This window comes from Hyaena hyaena, unplaced genomic scaffold, assembly GCF_003009895.1.
Source record: "Hyaena hyaena isolate Hyena2069 unplaced genomic scaffold, ASM300989v1 scaffold_77, whole genome shotgun sequence".
NCBI lineage: Eukaryota > Metazoa > Chordata > Mammalia > Carnivora > Hyaenidae > Hyaena > Hyaena hyaena.
The window spans coordinates 3,079,702-3,098,984 of record NW_024080708.1 but is presented as its reverse complement, the minus strand read 5'-3'; the positions used below and the strand labels follow the sequence as shown (position 1 = coordinate 3,098,984).

Here is a 19,283-nt window from a genome sequence, read left to right as displayed (position 1 = left end):
CCATGAGCCTGGAGAGGCTTATGCAGGTTGAAAAGATGAGAACTCGTAGACAGAAAGGTTAATCAATTTACTCCAGGTCAAACACAGCAAGTTACCGACAGTCCAGCGGTGAGAATGTTCTAGTCAGGCCTTTCTGGGGGTTATTGCTTTACCCCACCGAGACACACAAGCCAACACCTGCTGTTTCTGCAAAGCTAATTTTTTTTCTTCCCTGTCTGGTGAACGGCAGCCAGAGCAGCAGAAAATCGGGTCCAGAAAAGACAGAATGAAGAAAGCAGAGATCAGTAACAGACAGAAAAAGTCAATGTGAGAAACCACTGATCCCTCTAAGGCCTGGTATTCTTGAGCCTTCTGCTGGGGTGGAGTAGGCAAGGACAAGAGTGAAGAACACTCTATCCAGAAATCACTTCCTTCCTGCCTGGGTGGCCCTGGGCAGTTATTTGGCCAATCTGAGCCTCAGTTTCCTCATCTTTAAAATGGGTGATTATAGGGACACCTGGGTGGCTCTGTCTGTTAAGCATATGACTCTTGATTTCGGCTCAGGTCATGATCTCATGGTTCACTGATAATGTGGAGCCTGCTTAAGATTCTCTCTCTCTCTTTCTCTCTCTCTGTCTCTCTCCTACCCCCTCTCTCTATGCCCCTCCCCTGCTCACTCTGTCTCTCTCAAAATAAATAAAAAATAAAATAAAAAATAAAAAAATAAAAACAAAAATAAAACAGGTGATTATAGTAGCCTTACATACCTCATAGTGTAATTATGAATATCAAATGAAAGCCAACAGTAGGGGTTCCTGGGTGGCTCAGTCAATTAAGTATCCAGCTGTAGATTGTGGCTCAGGTCTTGATTTTGTGGTTTTGGAGATCGAGCCCCATGTTGGGCTGGGCGCTGACCGCTCAGAGCCTGCTTGGGATTCTCTCTCTCCCTCTCTCCCTCTGCTCTTATCCCGGTCATGCTGTGTGTGTGTGTGTGTGTGTGTCTCAAAATAAATAAATAAACTTAAAAAAAAAAGCCAACTGTAAAGCCCTGTGTACATGTGAGGGGTTATCTGAGGGTGAACCAGGAAAGGCTCCCCGTACCCTCAAACTTCCTCAGCTACCGGCCTTCGTGTCAAACATTCACACTATTAGTCACACCTTTGGAGAAAGACATTGAAAACTTGGTTCTGGACAAAACACAAAGTGTTGGGAAACTCGTTGGCCCATTAGCACTCACTAGCACATTTATCAGATGATCAAGGACTCCCAGGGTTTTGCAGGAAGGTCGATTCGAACACCCTTTCTTCCTTAGAGTCTTCCTGGGGACATTAGTCTCTATGTGGTGTTTTCCTTCCAAAAAGTTCCAGGTGCATCCTTCTGTAAGTCTGCAGCCCTGTGAAAAGCATTGGGCAAAAGTGAGAATCTCCTTCAGGTTCTTTTTCCTCCAGCCGGACCTTAAGCACAGAGAGGTTAAATAGAGTGTCTGGGACCACACAGGGGCCCAACCCAGCCCTCTGCTCATCAGCCTAAGAACACTTCCTGTCTTTCACTCAGATTCTCTTTTCCAAATTTCACTCCACTCCCACCCCCACCCACCCCCCAGACAGAGGTGAGCAAAGGTGAGGAGCCTGGCCCCGAGCAGCAATGTCCCAAGTGCCCGCCCTAACTCCCTCATGGGGAATAGCTATACTGGTGACAACAGCAGCGGCAAGTGCTTGGCATATGACAGGCTCCGTCAGCATCAATTTAAATTGGTGTTTTGCTTCCTAACGCCAGGAGGGCAAACGTGCCTACGATGCCAGCAGGGGGAGCGAAGGAAGGCATACAAGGAAGCCTTGGGCTATTCCCCGGAGTCTGTCAACTCATCTCCCATGCTCCAAGGCCTTCCCGGGCCACTGGCCCTCTCTCTGCAGGGCTCTCTCCGCTTGAAGGAAGTGGGCGAGTAGGAACCAGCCTTGCAAAAGCTCTTTCTCTAGGAAGAGATCAAAAAAGGGAGGGGGGGGGAATATGATAAAAGGAAGCACTGGACTAGGGCTGCACCAGGGACGGGGGGGGGGGGCTTCTAAACCCCACCTCCAGGGGCCCTTTATTTGGCCCTGGCCCCCAAGGTCCCCAGAGCAGCATCCGTCCCCTCAGGCTTGCTTTGGCTTCACCTGGTGCAGGCTTGACCCAGGGTGCTTGTTAAACAGAGCCCTGGGGCCCAGGGTGGGGCCCAGGAATCCTCCTTTTCACAGCTCCCTGAAGGATTCTGATGCAGCCAGGTCAAGGCCCCCAGCCAGAGCTCCTCCAGTTGACCCCCGTAGCACCCCAAGGAAAGGTCCCCGGTCACTCTGTCTTCCCCTCACAACACTGCCCTCGGAGAGGTGACAGGCAATCTGATAGATTTATTCAGGCGAGTGCATTAATGGGCGCTAATGACTTAATGTGCTGTCCATTCCAGATAACATGTGCAATTTACCGGGACCTTCTGGAGACTGGGCCTTAACCCAAATGAGAATTTCGGCACACACAGCCGGGAGGCTGGTGAATTTGAGTCAGGAGATGGTTCGCATCACACCAACTAGGAGGCTGCCTGAGCCTTCTGGGACCTACAGGTGCGGGTGGTCCTGCCTCAAATCCTGAGGGGGAAATCGAGCTTACTAAGAAGACAAGCTTCACACACACACACACACACACACACACACACACACGCACACACACACTGCTGCACCCCTACACTGCAAATGGCTCCAGTCACTCTTTCTGCTCACCACTCCCTTCGGTAGAGATAGTGGATCAAAAGCAAGCAGGCTCTGGGATAATGCATTATTCAGTGCCTCTCGAACGGGGGCCTCTATGCCTCTTTGTGGGGTGCACAAGGCCATGGGATAAACAGAGTGCATCTTTCTGGAGCTTCCATTTATGTGAGGATTTTAAAGCTCTCCAGTTGCTCACATAGTAAAATCAAACACAAGCATAGTTATGGCATAGCATGTGGAAATTAAGTGTGACACTTTGAAGAGATTTGACACTTTGGGCCACTTTGGCCTTGACCTCCAGATTCTCACTTTATTCTATTGTTAGGGATTCCATGGGAGTGTGTGTGTGTGTGTGTAAAGGTCGAGAAGCACTGCCAATTAATGTCTGTGTTTTTCTAGATATAAGTTAGTTCATGGGATCATCTAGAACTAGGGCAAGGGATGGATACATTTTGATGGAGGACAGAGATTGCTTTCCGGAAATACCCAGAGCAAGGGCCACCTGGTTGTCTCGGGTAGGCATCTCACTCTTGGTTTCGGCTTGGGTCATGAGCTCACTGTTTTGTGAGTTGGAGCCCCACATCGGGCTCTGTGCTGGCGGCACGGACCCTGCTTGGGACTGTCTCTCTCCCTCTCTCTCTGCCCCTCCTCCACTCATGCTGTCTCTGTCTCTCTCAAAAATAAATAAACTTAAAAAAAAAAAAAAAAAGGAAATACCCAGAGCCTGAGGAGCTGTCCAGGGGAGAGCACTCAAAGAGGATCTAGGAAAAAGGGGGCTTAATGAGGGGAGGTACATGTGGGATGCCAGAAGGAAATCTTGTTAAGCCGGTACTTAGGTAAGTGAGATGAACAGGGGCAGGGAAGACTAAGGTACTAGGAACACTAAAGAGGCCTGGGCTTTACTGATGCAAGTAGTGACCCTCTGATCCCAAACCCCAGGGAGGAGCCAAGAACTGAGTGGACCACATTCTGGTCACAGGACACGATTATAGGATGAACCCCAGTTCTGATGTGGGGATCCCTCTCCCATGACTGGGCACGTCCCTAGCAAGTTGTTTATGGGAAGGGTTAAGAATATAGACAAGGAAGCTGGGAGCCAGCTGGGACCCATAGAACTAGCAGGCAGCAGGGCCCACGAGCAGCTGCCTTTGAGGGGAGAGGGCACCAGCCAGCCCAGGCTTGGGAAGGAGACGGATGACAGTCTGCAGCTCACGGCCCTGCCAGGAGTTAGTGCCTTCAGTGTCTCCCAGGTGCACCTGCTGGCTGGCACGCAAAGGGCTACCGAGAGGCCCTCTTTGCATAACTGCCCAGCCTTTTGTCCTTCCTCCTAGTGACAAACCCTTCGAAAGAATCCTTTTCTTCTTCATTTCTTTTCTCCGGCAGCCTCTCTGTCATCCAGCTTTCCTGCTAGCTCCCAGTATCCTCAGTGGCTCAGGAACTGGGGAGCTTCCTCTCCCTTTCTCTCCACCCACCCTGCCCCAAACGCCAGGGACCTGGTGGGCCTGGGATGCTTGAGGAGGGGTGGGTGTCTTGCTAAAAGACAAGATGGAGAATAAAATGCTGGGAGCTGAAAATTAGAAAGTAGGCTTCCTCCTTGATCTTTCTGATTCTGCCATCCACCTACCATCCCAGGGCCTGCCTAGCCACCCAGGGGATCCCCTTGCTGCCTTTGGCAGATGCACTTCTTACTCTGGCCATCACCATCAATGGTACCCTGGTCTTCACTTATTCATCTTTTCCTGGATTCCAGTGGATAGCCGGGGTGCCCCAGCAGAGGCAGGCAGCTTAGTATGTCTCTGGAAAATGCTGGCAGCCTGTCTATGTGTAATCCCAACTGAAGGCTTGGAGTCATAGCCCTTTTGGAGAAATTATAACCATTATAGTCAAATTGGTATGGGTTCAAATCCTGGATTAGGCCCCACTAGCTGTGTGACCTTGTGGAGATTACTTGATCTCTCTGAGTCTCCATTTTCCTTCAAAATAGTAACAACCGTGAGTACCTACCCTCTCAGGTTTATTGTGAGGATTACATGTGATAATGCACAACAAATGCTAGCACAGTGCCTGGCCCATAATAAGTTCCCAGTAAAAGTTAGCAAGCATAATTATTATTACTATTAATTGGCATTACCTGGTTAGAATCCAGGTTCCGCCATTTACGGCTACATGAGTCTTAGCTGCCTCCTTTGTAAAATAAGGATGACGTTCCCTAGGTAAAAGGGTTGTAGTGATCATGAAATCAGTTAATGCATGTAAAGCATTCAGGGCTGGCTGGAGGTCCTACCAGGGGAGTGGAACTAATTGTATCCCCTGGGATGAAGAACCGGTCCTCTTTTTCCTAGGAGCAATAGCAGGGTGCCCTGCTCGCAGTGAGTGATGGGCCCATAAACGGTAGTCAGTATTCCTTTCGTTACTGGAGGCCCAGACAGTCTCTATCCATTTATCCCTGGATTCTCAGTTAACAGTGGTTGGTTGCTTGGTTGGTAAGTGCTGATTACAGTCCAAGGTGCCAGTAAGGCTGCGCTGCCTCCATCCACTCTCAGTGTGCAGAGGATAAAAATAATGCCACTTATTAGCGTCGTCTCAACGTATTGATTTTAATAGGAAATAGACTTCTGGCTGGAAGATCTTCATTCTTCATCCAATTGTCATGAGATGGAAAAGACTGAATTCTTACCCCGAGGGAATCATCCTCAACAAATTTCAGCGCAACTGGAATGAGGGTTCCAGTTTTACTTGCAAGTGTTTCTTTTGCTGCATTTTGGTGCAGTGCTTAGAATGTTGAAGAATCCTCTCTGTACCCCATCTCCTGCTCTCCCTCCTCCCTCATTTCTGTTCGGCATAGGGAGTACTCAGAGCTTGTCAAGCAACAAAAACAAAACCGAAATCCAATACAGCTCCCGTGTGATTCTCTGGGGTGGGGGTGGGGTGGGAGACCTCCTTTTGGAAAAGAAATCAGCCAGCTTGCAGACAGGCTTAAGAACTCACTTTGGCCAGAGCAAGAAACAATGCAAATGCTACAACACTTCAGACCGGAATGAAGCAGAATAAGGACAAAACGGGGAGCCTTTTAGCAACTGACTAGGAGGCAAATTGATCTTGAGAAAGAATGACAGCTACCATTTACTGAGACCTTTTACATCCATTTTGTCATTCAATATTCCTGCTAACTCTAGGAGGGAAGTTCTATCATCTCCATCCCCAGACTCAGAGAGGTTAAGTGACCCATCTAAGGGTACACCTCTAGTAAGAAGCAGATTCCGGGGCTCCTGGATGGCTGTCAGTTAAGTATCCAACTCTTGCTTTTGGCTCAGGTCATGATTTCACGGTTGGTGGGATCGAGCCCCAAGTTGGGGTGCAGTGTCCATGGCACGAGAGCCTGCTTGGGATTCTCTCTCTCCCTCTCTCTCTCTACCCTCCCTCCCTCTCTTTCTCTCAAAATAAATAAGCATTAAAAAAAAAAAAGAAGAAGCAATTAACGATTCCAAAAGCTGTGCCGTTAATCACTACTCTAAACTGTCCAGTGCCTCACTGGTCACCCGGGGAGCCCTCACACATGCATTTGTCCAGTGACACAGTCCCTCCCAATACTCTCTCCCTCACTACCCCTTCTTTGCTTTTGTTTACCACACAGCAGATTGACTGGAGCCTGGGCATATGCTTCCAGTGAGCCCAGCAAGCAGCAGAAGATGGCTAATCAGAATCACAAAATGCATTTACTTTAGTTATTAACCCGTTGAGTTTTACTGTAAGAACCGGTACAAACCAAATGGTTGGTATCTGTGTTATTAATATTAATAAGGAACACACAGGGTAGGGATCAGCGTACTCTGGAGGGGAGGGGATTCCCCCCCACCAGACATCACCCCAAGGAGGCCAGCCAGGAACTGTCTGGCTGCAAATAGCATTATGCATACTGGACAGCTGGTTCCCGGCTCCCTCTCCAGTCCCTGGAGACAGGAGGCCAACTCTTCCCTGCTTCTTGTCACCTCTCTCTTCTGGAAGCATTAGAAATCAAGTCTGAGTCACTTCTCTGGCTAGACTTTTTTGTTTGTTTGTTTGGTACTAGCTCAGTATGTCTGTGGTCCTATGTGTGACTCTGTGTGTGTGTGTGTGTGTCCCCGGGTCCGGGTATGTGTTTGTGTATGTGTGTTATGTTCCTCAGAACATCATCTCATGTGCGGGTTTGCCTGCGACTTTGCCAGGAACATTGTGTGTTTTTCTCCCTGCACGTCTTTACTTTCAATCACCACCCGTTTTTGATAGTTCTATCAGCTTGTTTGCCCAGCCTGGGCTACCCCCACCCAGAGGCAGGGAATTTCCATCCTTTTTCCAAGGTAGGAAGTGCCAGGAAGAAAGCAAGTGTGCTCACTGGATGGATGGCCAAATCTGCTAGTCAGCTACTCCACTGCTGATCCTAGCCACGGGGAGCCACAGAGCTCCGCACCCGGAGCTTTCCTCTGGATCCTGGACATTCCACGCAGCTCGCAATCCCATCCCACCACGAGGAGTCCTCATTGACCCTCAGTAGCCCTCCCACCTCCCGCCTCTTCTGCTTAAAAAGAACTGGAGGTGAAGAAGAGATTCCAACCGGAGTGGGCCCCCTTTCCTCCACAGCCTCCCTTCCAGAGTCCAGGCACATAAAGGAAACTGAGGAAGGCTCACTTTTCACCTTAGAACTGCTGAGACCTGAATGTGTCCGTATGCTCTGTTTCCGAAAGGCTTCTGGCACACGGAAATTCACCATGCGTTTAGCATCACCCGTGGCCCTTCAACTCCAACGCTTGCTTCCTTCTGCCTCTCTCTTCTCTGGCCTCAACTTCCGCCCTCCCAGACCCACTGTCCAGCTTCTCGGTCCCCCCCCCCCGGGTCCCCACAGAGGCTGTCCTCTGCCAGAGAGGGAGAGTGGCCTTTCTTTTGGTCCCTAAAACTCCTCCAAAGGGGTCTGAAGGCAGCTAGGAGACCAAGAGCCTTTCTTGAATCTTGGCTGCTACGTGTTTAGTATTCACAGCGTGTCTCTGAAAAATGTCCTGAGATCATTCATCAGGCACTGTGCTGTGTGCCTAGCTACTCTCCTCTGGTGTGTGTTTGCGCGCGCGCGCGCGCGCGCGTGTGTGTGTGTGTGTGTGTGTGTGTGCGCGTGCCTGCGCAGGACCCTCCCTCCATCTGCTGGCGAACACACATGCACACAAACCTTAACCTCCTTCCCCTCTCACCAAATCAACCGCATGCTCCAAGCGGACCTTTGCCCGCTGGCAGATCGCTCCCTTCCCGAGGTGGGCTCCGGGGCTGGGCCTGGGCTCGAAGCAGCTCGCACTCCAGTGCTGGGGAGAGACGCTGCGAGCAGGAGCCAAGCGGAAACTCAAGGTGCGTGTGGATGTTGACAGTGGTGACCTGGAGCGGAGCTGCAGGGAAGGCAACCCCAGCGGAAAGCGAGCATATGGGAGGCGACGGGGGCTCGGGGAGGCAAGGTCAGGGGCCAGGGAACGGAGTCCCTGCGTGTGCGTTCCCGTCGCCCCCTCTACGCAGTTCGCTCCTCCACCCCCACCCCCGCACTTTCCCGGGTTCACTTTGGAAATTGGCTTGCCCTGTTAGCTGCCAGCAGTTCCCGGCAGAGCCCAAACCGAATGGTCAGGTTCAAGAAGTGAAGCAGCGCCGGGCTGGGTGGCTGGGTTGCTGGGTTGTCTTGGGAGATTCTTTCCCCAGTTGCCAATTTTGCGCTTATTTTTAGTTGTGACCCGAGCCGGGAGCTGTGCCTTTAAGCCGCGTTCCCATTCGGGGAAACCGACGCCAGCACTCGAGGGTCGGGAGGCGCCGGAGAGGCCCCTCTTTTCTGCACTCCCCCGCCCCCCTCCCCCGCCCCCTCCCCCACCCCTTCTCCCCTCCCCGCCTCGGCCGTCCGGCCGCCTCGCCGCCAGCCGTCACCTCGCCGCCTGCCGCACTCCTGGAGCGAGAGAGCAACGAGCGAGCCTCGGCGATGGTGCCGCCCGCGGCGCAGCCATGGAGCCCGCCCGAGGAGCCCGCGCGCGCCGCTGCCAGCCTGCCCGCAGCCCGCCGCCTGCGCGCCAGCTCCCCGTGTCCCGGGCCAGCTGCTGCCGCCCCGCCAGCCTCTGCCCGCCCCGCTGCCCGGCGCCACTGAGCCCCACGCCCGTGCCGGGCTCGGGGACACGGGCGCCCTAGTCCCGCCGCCGTCGCCGCCGCCGCCGCGCCGCCGCCGCCGCCGCCGACGAGGAGGAGGAGGAGGAGGAGGAGGAGGAAGAAGAGGCGGAGGAGGAAGGTAAGAGGCGCGCTGCCTTCAGGAGGGGGGCGCGCCAGCGGGCTCAGCCTGGCCACGGGTGGGTCGCGGCAGCAGCGTGCCGCTCAGGACCTGCTCGGGGGCGGCCGGCGCTTGGGCGCCCCCGGGAGCCGGGGTCAGGGCGGGGGGCGCCGAGCGTCGGGCCGCCCGGAGTTTGGGCAGGCGGGCGGGGTTGGGGGAGCGGCCGGTTGCGCGCCCGATGCCCCGAGAGTCGCCGGCTTAACGGGCTCGCCTTGGCCGCCGGGGGTGCAGGGTGAGGAGCCGAGTGCAGGGGAGTGCAGCGCGTTCATTATGGAGCCTTTGTGTGTGCGCCGGGGCCCTGGGCACAGTTGGGAGAGCTGGCGAGACACGGGGCCTGGCTGCTGGGAGGTGGCCACTTAGCCGGGGTGCCCGGAGAAGCCTAAGCCCCAGGGCCGCCAGAAACAGCTGTCTGAAGCATGTGTGTGGTTCTTGGGGCCATGTTCACACGCGGACACGGTCGCACACACACGCACACACAGCCGCACCACATACCCGGCGCTCAGCTACAGTCACCCCCATCCAAGGGGGGAAACACACAGACACACACAGAAACACACACACGCACACAGCTACACTTGCCCCCTCCACCAGGACGCCAATTAAGCAGTCACCCAAACACACATAGCTACGCACACTCCCTCCCCAGTGCAGAAAAACATGTACACACACAGACACACACACATTCACACACACACACTTCTACTCCCCAGTCTAGTGCGTTGGAGCTTGGAGAGTGTGTACGTGAGTGTGTGTGTGTGTGTGTGTGTTGTCTCAGAGTATCCCTGAGAAACTACATGACAACTGCACATTACTGCAGATCCAATACCTGCTGCCCCCCCTTCACACAAACACACAGCTACCCCCCACCCCAAGCTACTGTAGACACTGTAGACACCTCCACCAGGGCCCTTAAGAACTCCATTCTGGGGGGGGGGGGTAATCGTTCCCAGCTCTGATAGTCGTGCCCTTCCAAGCCTGAGCTCCTGGGTCTCCTGCATGCATACACACACACACACACACACACACACTGAAACCACTGCAGGGGCAAATGCTTGACACCTTTCCCCAGAAGCAGGTGGCACCCCCACCCTTGCAGCTGTCACCCGAGGGCCCTTGACCACAGTGTGCTCTGAGCCCTGCTGGACCTGTCCCCTCTTGCTGGCATCAGAGTCCAGCTGCAGAGCTCTGGAGTCCAGCCGGTGGTCTCAGCATCCTGCAGCTCTTGCGGAGGGCGGGGCAGTCTCTGGACTCCTGCCCATTGGGGAAATTGCTATAAGCCCAAGGCTCCCTTGGGGGCGTCCCTCTCAGGGGTGGAGGGTGGGGAATCTATGCTGACTCAGAGAGAAACCCCAACTGAGTTTTCCCTGCTGGAAAGCTGGGGTGAAAGGCTCACTTTGGCCTGCGGTTCAGCCACCGGGGGCTTTCAGCTGGGAGACCCTGCCTCTCCCTCCCCTTTCTCTCCTGTCAAGCTCACTGCAGAAGCCGGGGGAATCCAGTTCCTGGCTTCCTGGGAGCTGAGATAGGCTTCCCAGGAAGCCCTTGTTATTTTCACTGAGCAGAAGGCTCTCAGCACTCCCTGGGGAGACCTCAACAAGACTTGGCCATGCCCAAGCAGACATGCCGGCTTCTACCCAATTTCATGGCTTAATTTTTTTTTTTTCATGTGAGAAAAGCACGTAAACCTCAGTAGCCTCGCGTGAGTGAGGGTATCCCTGAGTTAAAATAAGACATAATGTGCGTGGAGGGGGCAGCAAGATTGGAACGGGGAGGACTAGAGGGTTTGGCTGGTTTAGGTGGAGACGCTGAGCCAGACACCAGCCCTTGGTAAAGTCGTGACAGAGATGGCTTCGACGTCAGAGCCCCGTCCCTGCACCCCTCCCGTCGGCTGCTCCAGTCGCCTCTGGGTCCCCTCCCCCACCCACTTAGACCTTTCAGGCGGGGCTTTGCTCCCTGGTTGGCAAATCTGTGGGCAGAATCCCAGCCTGGCCAAGGTGTTAATAGCTGATAATGTTTTACTGCCTTCACCTCTCAGGTAACATTTGCATTTTTTGGAAGGAGGCAGAGGAATGGCTCCATTGGTGGGGCTGTCGAGCACCTGTGGCTGGACCCAGGCTGGAGCATTTGTGGACGGCGTCATCTACTGTCTCTGTCTGGCCCCGACTTCTGCGTGATGTGTGCGTGGGAGTGGGGATGTGGGAAGGTGGGATGTAATTATGGAGGGCTTTGAGGCCCACAGAGAGAAGGTTTAAATTGATGTGAGAGGCAACTGGGAGCCACTGAAGGATTCTGACAAGGGAAGGGCTATGATCCAAGCAGGAAAGAAACACTCCTTGCTGCGTATGGAGGGATCCTCCTCTCTCTACCACCAACACCCACCACCACAATTGCCTTGCAACTGTGGACTGATGGCCACCAGAGAGAGAGGAGGCCAGCCAGGCTAGGGCGGTGGGAGCCCCAGGCTCCTGGCTCTGAGCATTTTCCAGACCTGAGGTGTGTGCAGATAAGCAGGGCTAGCTGCCCTAAACCAGCAAGTGCCGTCATAAACGCTAGCTAGTGATGCTATTGCTGCTGTGGCTGCTGGCAGTGTAATGGAGCTTCTACCTCCCTGGAAGAGGGGGCCAGAGACTCCTAGGAGGGCACAGGCCCTGTTTCGAATGAGTCAGGAGGACCTCCTGCACTGGTGAGTGGTACAGCCCCAGGGTCTTGGCAAGTGAGCTGTGTGGCCCGAATGGGGTATTTTGCCACCCATGAGGTCCTTTGGGAGCAAGAGTGGGTTGAAAAAGCGCAGCGGGAAAGCCCTGGGATTGCTGACCCTGGCCACAAGCCAGGTAGGGCATGGCGGTGGGGGTGAGGCAGTTGCAGTCCCAGGGTTTGTTGGGGGGGTAGAGTACAGGGGGGCCCAGGGGGGCACGGGCGGAGGAGAGGCGTCGGTCTGGCACCGCCCCACTGCAGTAGTCCCCACTTCCAGCCTGGGAGGGAGCACAGCTAGATGCAGGACAGGGTAGATGCTGGACAACAGAATCACCCTGCTCTCCCCCCACGCCCACTCTGCAGAAATGATTGGGCTTTGAGGGGAGCACCGGACAAGGCACCCTGAGAAGGTAGCACCAATGCAGTAGAGAAAGGATCCCCATTCTTGTGGAGCCTCTAGGCTAGCTGAAACCATAACACACACACACACACACACACACACACACACACCTGGAACAAATTGTGGGAAGGGAGCCCCATGCAGATGAGTTTGGCTTATGGGGGCTCATGCCTTCACAAGGCCCTAGCAATCATGTCTTTCTAGAGGGACAGTCCCCATTGATTCTGGATGAAGACCCTTAGCTTGGACAGGCCCCTGAGAGGAAGCTGCACCCAAGTTAGCTTCAGCCTTGGGCCAGCCTTTTGGCTATTAGCATTCGGAGCAGAAAACTCTGTTCTGGCTCTTCTCTCAAGGACTTCTGTTTTCCTTCTTACCATAAATTCAAAAAGAAAAACATTCACTTGTGTTACCAGCGACCAAAATTAAGGACTCAAAATGGGCTGGACCTTCGCAGCTCTGCTGAGAAATCCAAGCACTAGGGGCAGAGGGGGAGGGAACCATACCATCTCCCCTCGTTTCCACTTGCCCCCTCAGCTGTGCTGGGAAGGAAAGGCCAGGGATCTTGGGGCTTTGTATCATTTCCCAGCAGTGTCCCCTTTTCTAAGGGCACTATCCTTGCAATGGAAGTGGCAAGCTAGCACCTTACTCCCCTGGGTAGTCAGAAAATGAGCTTGGAAATCAGAGTGTGTGTATGACATGGGGGCAGGGGAAGGAAAAGAGAGAGGGAGAGAGAGAAGAGGCTGCCTGTTATATGTTTGTGTTAATGAACTTGAGACAAGCGGGTCTCTCTGTATGCATGCCATAGCTAGTGACCTTTCCTGAGCCTCCACTTCACCTTGGCATTAACCACACTGCTAGCCATCCTTAGGTCTTTGAAGAGCTCTCTGCCTGGTTGTGCTGTTTGTGTCTCTTTCCATCCCAGGGACCCCCCTCCTTTTGTCTCTGTTTTGCTAGTGCCTCCTCCCACCCCTCAAATCTGGGTGTCTTACGGCTCCTCTTGCTTTCTACTTCCTCTGTTGCCAAGGACAGCCGGCTGTGTCATGGCTTCCTGTCTCAGCCCTCTACTGGCCATTTCCTCTTCTCTAGCCCAAACTTAACCCCTCTTCTATATTTCAGCCCTAGATTCCCAGCTACTTGCTGAATATTTCCCCTTGGATAGTCTGTTAGTGTGTCAGACTCAACATTCACAAACCCATCTCATCATGTCTCAAAGACGACTTGCTCTTCTGACCTCTGTCATGCAAGCCCTCTAGTCACCCAGACTAGAAACCTCAGAGCCATCCAACTCTACCCTGGTCTGCCCCACCCCCTGCCACCATCTCGTATCTACACTGTACTGGTCTCTTTCCATCCCAGTCTGGAATATCCACACCTGCCAAATTAATATTCCTAAATATCCTTTATTCATGATGCTTCTGACCAACATCTTTGAGGGGTAATTAATCAATAGCCCGTGGGATAAGTTTCAGCTTCCTTAGCTTGACATTCAAGACTCCCCTTGAGTGGGCCTAATGCTTGCTGTATATTCTTAGAACTTCATTTCCCACTCTTTGTCCCCATCACAGATTCTCAAATTTTAATGTTTCTCAAAAATCACTTGCAGATTCCTAGTGAGAAATCTGCTTCGGTAGAAACAGTCCCACACGGACCCTCTACTCCAGCCAAATTTCTTCCCTCAGGGTCTCCTAAAACTGTCTCCTGTACATTTTTTTTGTCACCCATGTTGTTGTTCCTGCCATTCCGCTCACCAGGTGTCCCCCCTCCTCTTTGCCCATGCTCCTCTCCTGTCCAGGACCACTATCTCTGTCTTTCAATGCCACACTCAAATTCACCTCCTCTGTGAAGTCTTCTTGGTTCGCTCTAGACTGAAGTGATCTCTCTCTCTCCACTCTGAACTAGTCCTGCACTTACTGGCTCCAAAATACATTTGGCAAGCACATCACTGATAGGCCCACACTTATTTCTTGAACTATTAATTCATATATGCCTCACATACACATATAACTTCTCATATGCATATGTCTTATCTACATGATAAGCTCAATGAAGGGAAGAGCCTGGTGTTTTTCTTCTCTTTTTTAGCCCTATAGCACTCAATGCCCACACATAGCAGGTAATCAGTGAGCATTTGTTGGGTTGGATTGAATATGTGTTGGGTCATAGTAGAGAGGGAGTCTATCACATCTCCCCCTACATATCAGTTCAGTGAACATTTACTGAGCACGTGTTGTGTGCAAGGTGCTATACTGGTTGCTAGGGAGAATGTGAAGATGAAGAAAGTCCCTTGTCTTCCTCGGTCTTAGTCAGTTTTGCATTTACAGTGCCTAGTGCATATAAGAGGGCCTTGATAGATATTTGCTGAGTAAACAAGTAAATTAATGAGTAAGTGAAGGGATGAAGTTCAGACAGGAGTCACGTGGGACAGAACATAGAGTAGCCATGTCATAGAGAAATGAGGTAGAAGAGGAAGATAAAGCCAGAAAGGTAGGCTGAGGTATGGTGGATGACTATTGTTTTTGCTTTTTATCATGAACATCTCTCAAAGAAATAGAGAAAATATATAATAACCCCGTTTACCCATTATCCTCATTAAGTAATTACAGGGCTTTGCCATACTTGCTTCCTTGATCCATTTTTTCCTTTGCTTTGTTTTCAAACAAATTTTGAACATCAATCATGTCATTTCACCCCTAAAACTTCTCTATGAATTTCTAAAACACAGATATTTTGGGGCACCTGGGTGGCTCAGTCAGTTAAGCATCCAACTTCAGCTCAGGTCGTGGTCTCATGTTTTGTGAGCTCGAGCCCCGTGTCGGGCTCTGTGCTGACAGTTCGGAGCCCGGAGCCTGCTTCAGATTCCGTGCCCCCTTCTCTCTCTGCCCTCCCCTGCTCGTGCTCTGTCTGTCTGTCTGTCTGTCTCTCTCTCTCAAAGATAAATAAACATTAAAAAATTAAAAACACATTTTCTCACATAACCACAGTGTCATTAACACATTGAACAAAAGCAACAATCAGGCTTTTGTACCATCCATTATCCAGTCCATAATCAAATGTTCTCAATTTTCTCAAAACATGTTTTACAGTTAGCTTATTAGAATCAATACCTTCCCCCCCAAAAAAGAGCCCTACACATTACATTTCGTCATTATGTCTTTTAAGGCCCTTTCAATAGTCCCCTCTCTGTGACTTTTTAAAGAAGGCAGACTAGTTGTCCCGCACCCTGTCCCACATTCTGGTCCCTTTGCTTCCTTTTGTTGTCATTTAGCTTGTTCCGCTATTTCCTATATCTCTTATAAGTGGAAATTAGTGCTGGGCTTGATTAGATTCAGGCTCATTTTTCTTGTCCGCCCCCCCCCCCCACTTTGGCAGATTGATTAAAAGAGGGCCATCCTGGAAGCATGAAGGGGATAGAAATAGCTGGAAGGGGATAGAAAGAAGGAGATGGATAGATCAATTTTGGAGGTAGAAAAAACCCGATTTACCTACCAATTGGATGAGCGGAATAAGGAAGCAAGAAGACTCAAAGACGATTCTGAGGCTTAGAGCCTGTGTTGATGAGGAGAGTAATAATACCTTTATATGTGAAGGATGGGTTTTTAATGAGAACAGCAGGAATCATGGTTAGATTAAGGGAGGACCGTTCTCGCAGTAATAAGCCATCTACTCTGTTTTTTTTCCCAGACAACACTAACTTTTCCAGAAAACTTTTGGCTAGTGGTATAACCAGTTTGGTGCCCCCCAGAAGAAATTCAGAAAGGGCCTTCTTATTTTTTCTTAATGGCCAAATGATTTAATTTCCAGACCCAGAGCCTTGGGAGGAAGGATAGTCTGTACACCAATGGACAGAGAGAAGGTAATGCTGATATCGCCCTTGCAGATTGGTCAGCCATCCCATATCGTCATGGATATCAGAGTCACCAGTCTTGGGTGGAAGACTGAAGGATGCCACAGCTTGGGATTTCTGTAGACCCTGCCAATGAGTACAGCTCCTGACTGTACTCAGTCAGTGCTTCCTCAGGGTCCCCAGAAGCCTCTATTCCACACCCACCTCTCCATCCACTATGTAGCCTTTAGCCTCTCAGGCCCTCCGTGGCCCATGGCAACAGTGGTCCTGCCAAGTCCAAGATTGCCCAGCAGCCCTGGATATTCACTGGGATCTGAGAAAGACCTTATTTAGTTGCCTCAAGAACTCACTGTTGAGTCAGATCAGGTGAGAACAGCTCTCAGCTCCATTCTGTCATATCCCCATTCCTAAAAGCTCTCCCTCTTCCTTCCCCCAGCTCATCTTTCTTCCTGCTTTCTCTCCTGTCTCTCCCTCCCTGCTCTGTCTCTTCCAGCATACATGCGTTCTCTGGAATTAATCAAACACTGGCCCCCACAGCCTATTGTGTCTCAGATTGATCACTTAAGCAGCATTATTGATTGCTCCGAAAGCTTTAGGAGGTGGGAGTGGCCTGAAAAACTAGAGATCCAACAGCTGATTGGCTGACTAGGCCTCTCTGGGCGGCCTCAGCCCTTCAACTGCCTGGAACATCTTTTGAGAAAGGGGAGGGAATGGACAGAGAAGATCCTCAGAGGGCCTTAATTCATCTCACCCTTCCTTCATTTCGGAGGTAAGGCAAGGGAGCAGGAGTCCATTGAGAACCCCTGGATCTAGCCCAACGCCCATGTTATGATGAGAAGGGGAGAGCAAAGGACCGCTCTTTAGACATTCGTATTTTAACAGAAAAACCATACTTATTCATACAAAGCAACTAAGAATAATAAAAGCTGGGAAACAATTACATACTATATTATGTGCTTTAAACTGTAGGCACTGTAGGGGTTCAGGGCACAGAGAGTGAACAGCGTGGGCTGGAACGGAGGGAGAGGGCTTCCCAGAAGAGGCTGAACTTGGGTTAGGTTTTGAATAATGTATGCAGTTGAGGTCGTTGACTAGGAAAGGAGCAGGACTCCAAGGGAGAGGCATAGTTAGGGGGAAGACGGTGACGAAGAAAGGAATTCTGGGTCAGGGGTACTTGGATTTGAAGGGCCTTTGGTGTCAGCATGGGGAGTTTGGACCTAGACCCTGGGGGGCTGTTGGATGATTAATGAGAAGCATTTTAGGACGGTTAGCCATGTGATAGGAAGCCGACTTGATTGGAGCAAGGAGGAATTGAGACCAACTTGTAAAATACTATAGCACTCCGAGTTAGAGAGATGGCAGTGGGCATGGAGAGGAGGGTCAAATCCGAAAGTCACTTCTGCGTGGCTGGTAAACCACCAAGTAGATTCTCTTGACTTGGTTTTGCCTCACCCACTGCCGGTCCCCTTGTGAACCTCTGTACTCACACTTCCTTCGCCCCCCTGGCCTCAGGTTTTTCACCTGGCAGAATTTCAGAGGAGCTAAGAACATAATGAGTTGATCAGTTAACCATCCCAGGTAAAGTAGATTTGCCCCTGGGGCCCTGAAGGAGTGAGCCTTGGGGAATCTGGCTGCAGAATCGTGTTGAGATGGGGTACTGAGTGCTATACCCCCAACACGGAGGAGGGAGGCAGGGGCGGTCGGTTTCAAGCTCCCAAGACCGCTGTGGGGCCACTGAGAGCCAGGAGACCCCTTTCAGCTTCCCTGGCAGAATCAGTTCAAAAACGCCTCTCAGCACTTGGGATGGTCCCGGCGGAGGTCACACCTGTGCCAGGGCATGGGGAGAGCTACTACAGCACTTTAATGCCAGCTGGAGCCCTGTTGTTACAGCTGGTAGGAGAGAAAGAAGCAAGGAGGCCACAGGTGGGTGGAAAGGTGATGGAGAGGCCTCTGCCTGTTCATTTGCTTCCCCACCAGCTCTCCCCTCCCTGCCCAGCCCACTGAAGACCAGCCCTGGGCAGGTGTCTGGGCCGAGCCCCTCGTCCCTGGGTTGGAATGGAATTGAGAACTGCAGATAATGGGATACTTGTGGGATTTTAGCCCCCTTTCTCCTACCAGTTCTCCTTGGGGGAGGGAATGATGTCTTGTAAAGTTGGATGCATGCAGAGGAAGTCTGCCCAGGCTGTGGTCTCCTAACCACCAAGGGAGTTTGACTCTGGGGTTAGGACCACCCAAACAAGCCTCTCTTTGCTTCTGATCCAAACCCACTGGGAAAACAGAGGAACAGATGGCTAGACTGGTGGATGAACACTCACATGCGCACGCACGCACTCACACACACACACACACACACACACACGATAGTCCAGCGGTTTCCGGCATTTTCCTGCTGGAGATTTTTGTTCTGATTTCCGATCAGTCTTATGGTTGCTGGTTTGAGGGAGGGGTGACTGTTGGAAGGAGGGTGGTTGAGAAGTGGGCAGGTATGGAAGATGCTCATGGAGGTGGGAGATTTGAAAGAGGGAATGCAAGTCACTGACTAGGGCAGTTGTTCTATTTACAGCCCTTTGTATGGAAAAGCCCATTAGAAGTGGCAAGAAGATGGCACGGTGGTGACAATGGCGTGGGAGTCAACCAGTCAACCAAGACCTCTCAGTTCGGAAATCCTGGCTGCAGTGTGCGCTCACTGCTTCTCTCCCAAGCTTCGTCTTTCATCTGTCATTTCCCCCTTCAGTAATTGTTCTGTTTATCTTCCCGCTTCTAACCCAGACCCAAGCAAGTCTGCTCCCCGTACTTTTCCAGTTGACACAAGGGGAAACTGAGGTACCCAGATTATTTCTTAATGAGCCTTGCCTCTGGTCCCGTCTCAGGATGGCCAGAAGTATGGACCCTGTGGGCTGGGACTCTGGAAACCAGCCCACTCACCCGGGCTTGGGAAGGTGCTGTGCGTCATACCGGCTCTGTTGCTATGATCAGTGAAATCACCGAGAATGCAGATATGATTAATAAAGGGAGTGTTGTTTCCATATTCATCTCATCACCTACAGTCAAGCCGTAATCTTTCTAATACGTAGGGAAATCACTCACTGACAGAAAAAAGGAGGGGGATTTTTAAACAGACCCACCAGCCCGCTGTTGCTACAGTTTAGAGTCTGTCGCTGGCAAAGCCCAAATTGGACTTGACTGTTGGGTCTGCTGTTTTTCTTCCCCGCCCCCCCCCCCCCCGGGTTGCCACTCTCAGTCCAAATACAGCTCGTACTGCTTTGGGATTCTGGGTGATCACTGGAGATGATAAAGGCTGGCCTTTAACCTGAG

The 19,283-nt window shown here is 51.8% G+C and overlaps 1 long non-coding RNA gene across 1 annotated transcript; it reads left to right on the top strand.

The window, feature by feature from the left end:
• Positions 1 to 8,960: 8,960 nt before the first annotated feature.
• LOC120232675 lies at positions 8,961 to 18,994 on the top strand. Its single transcript, XR_005528618.1, has 2 exons — positions 8,961 to 8,994; positions 18,532 to 18,994. It is a non-coding gene; the product is annotated as an uncharacterized LOC120232675 (long non-coding RNA).
• The last annotated feature ends 289 nt before the right edge of the window (positions 18,995 to 19,283 follow it).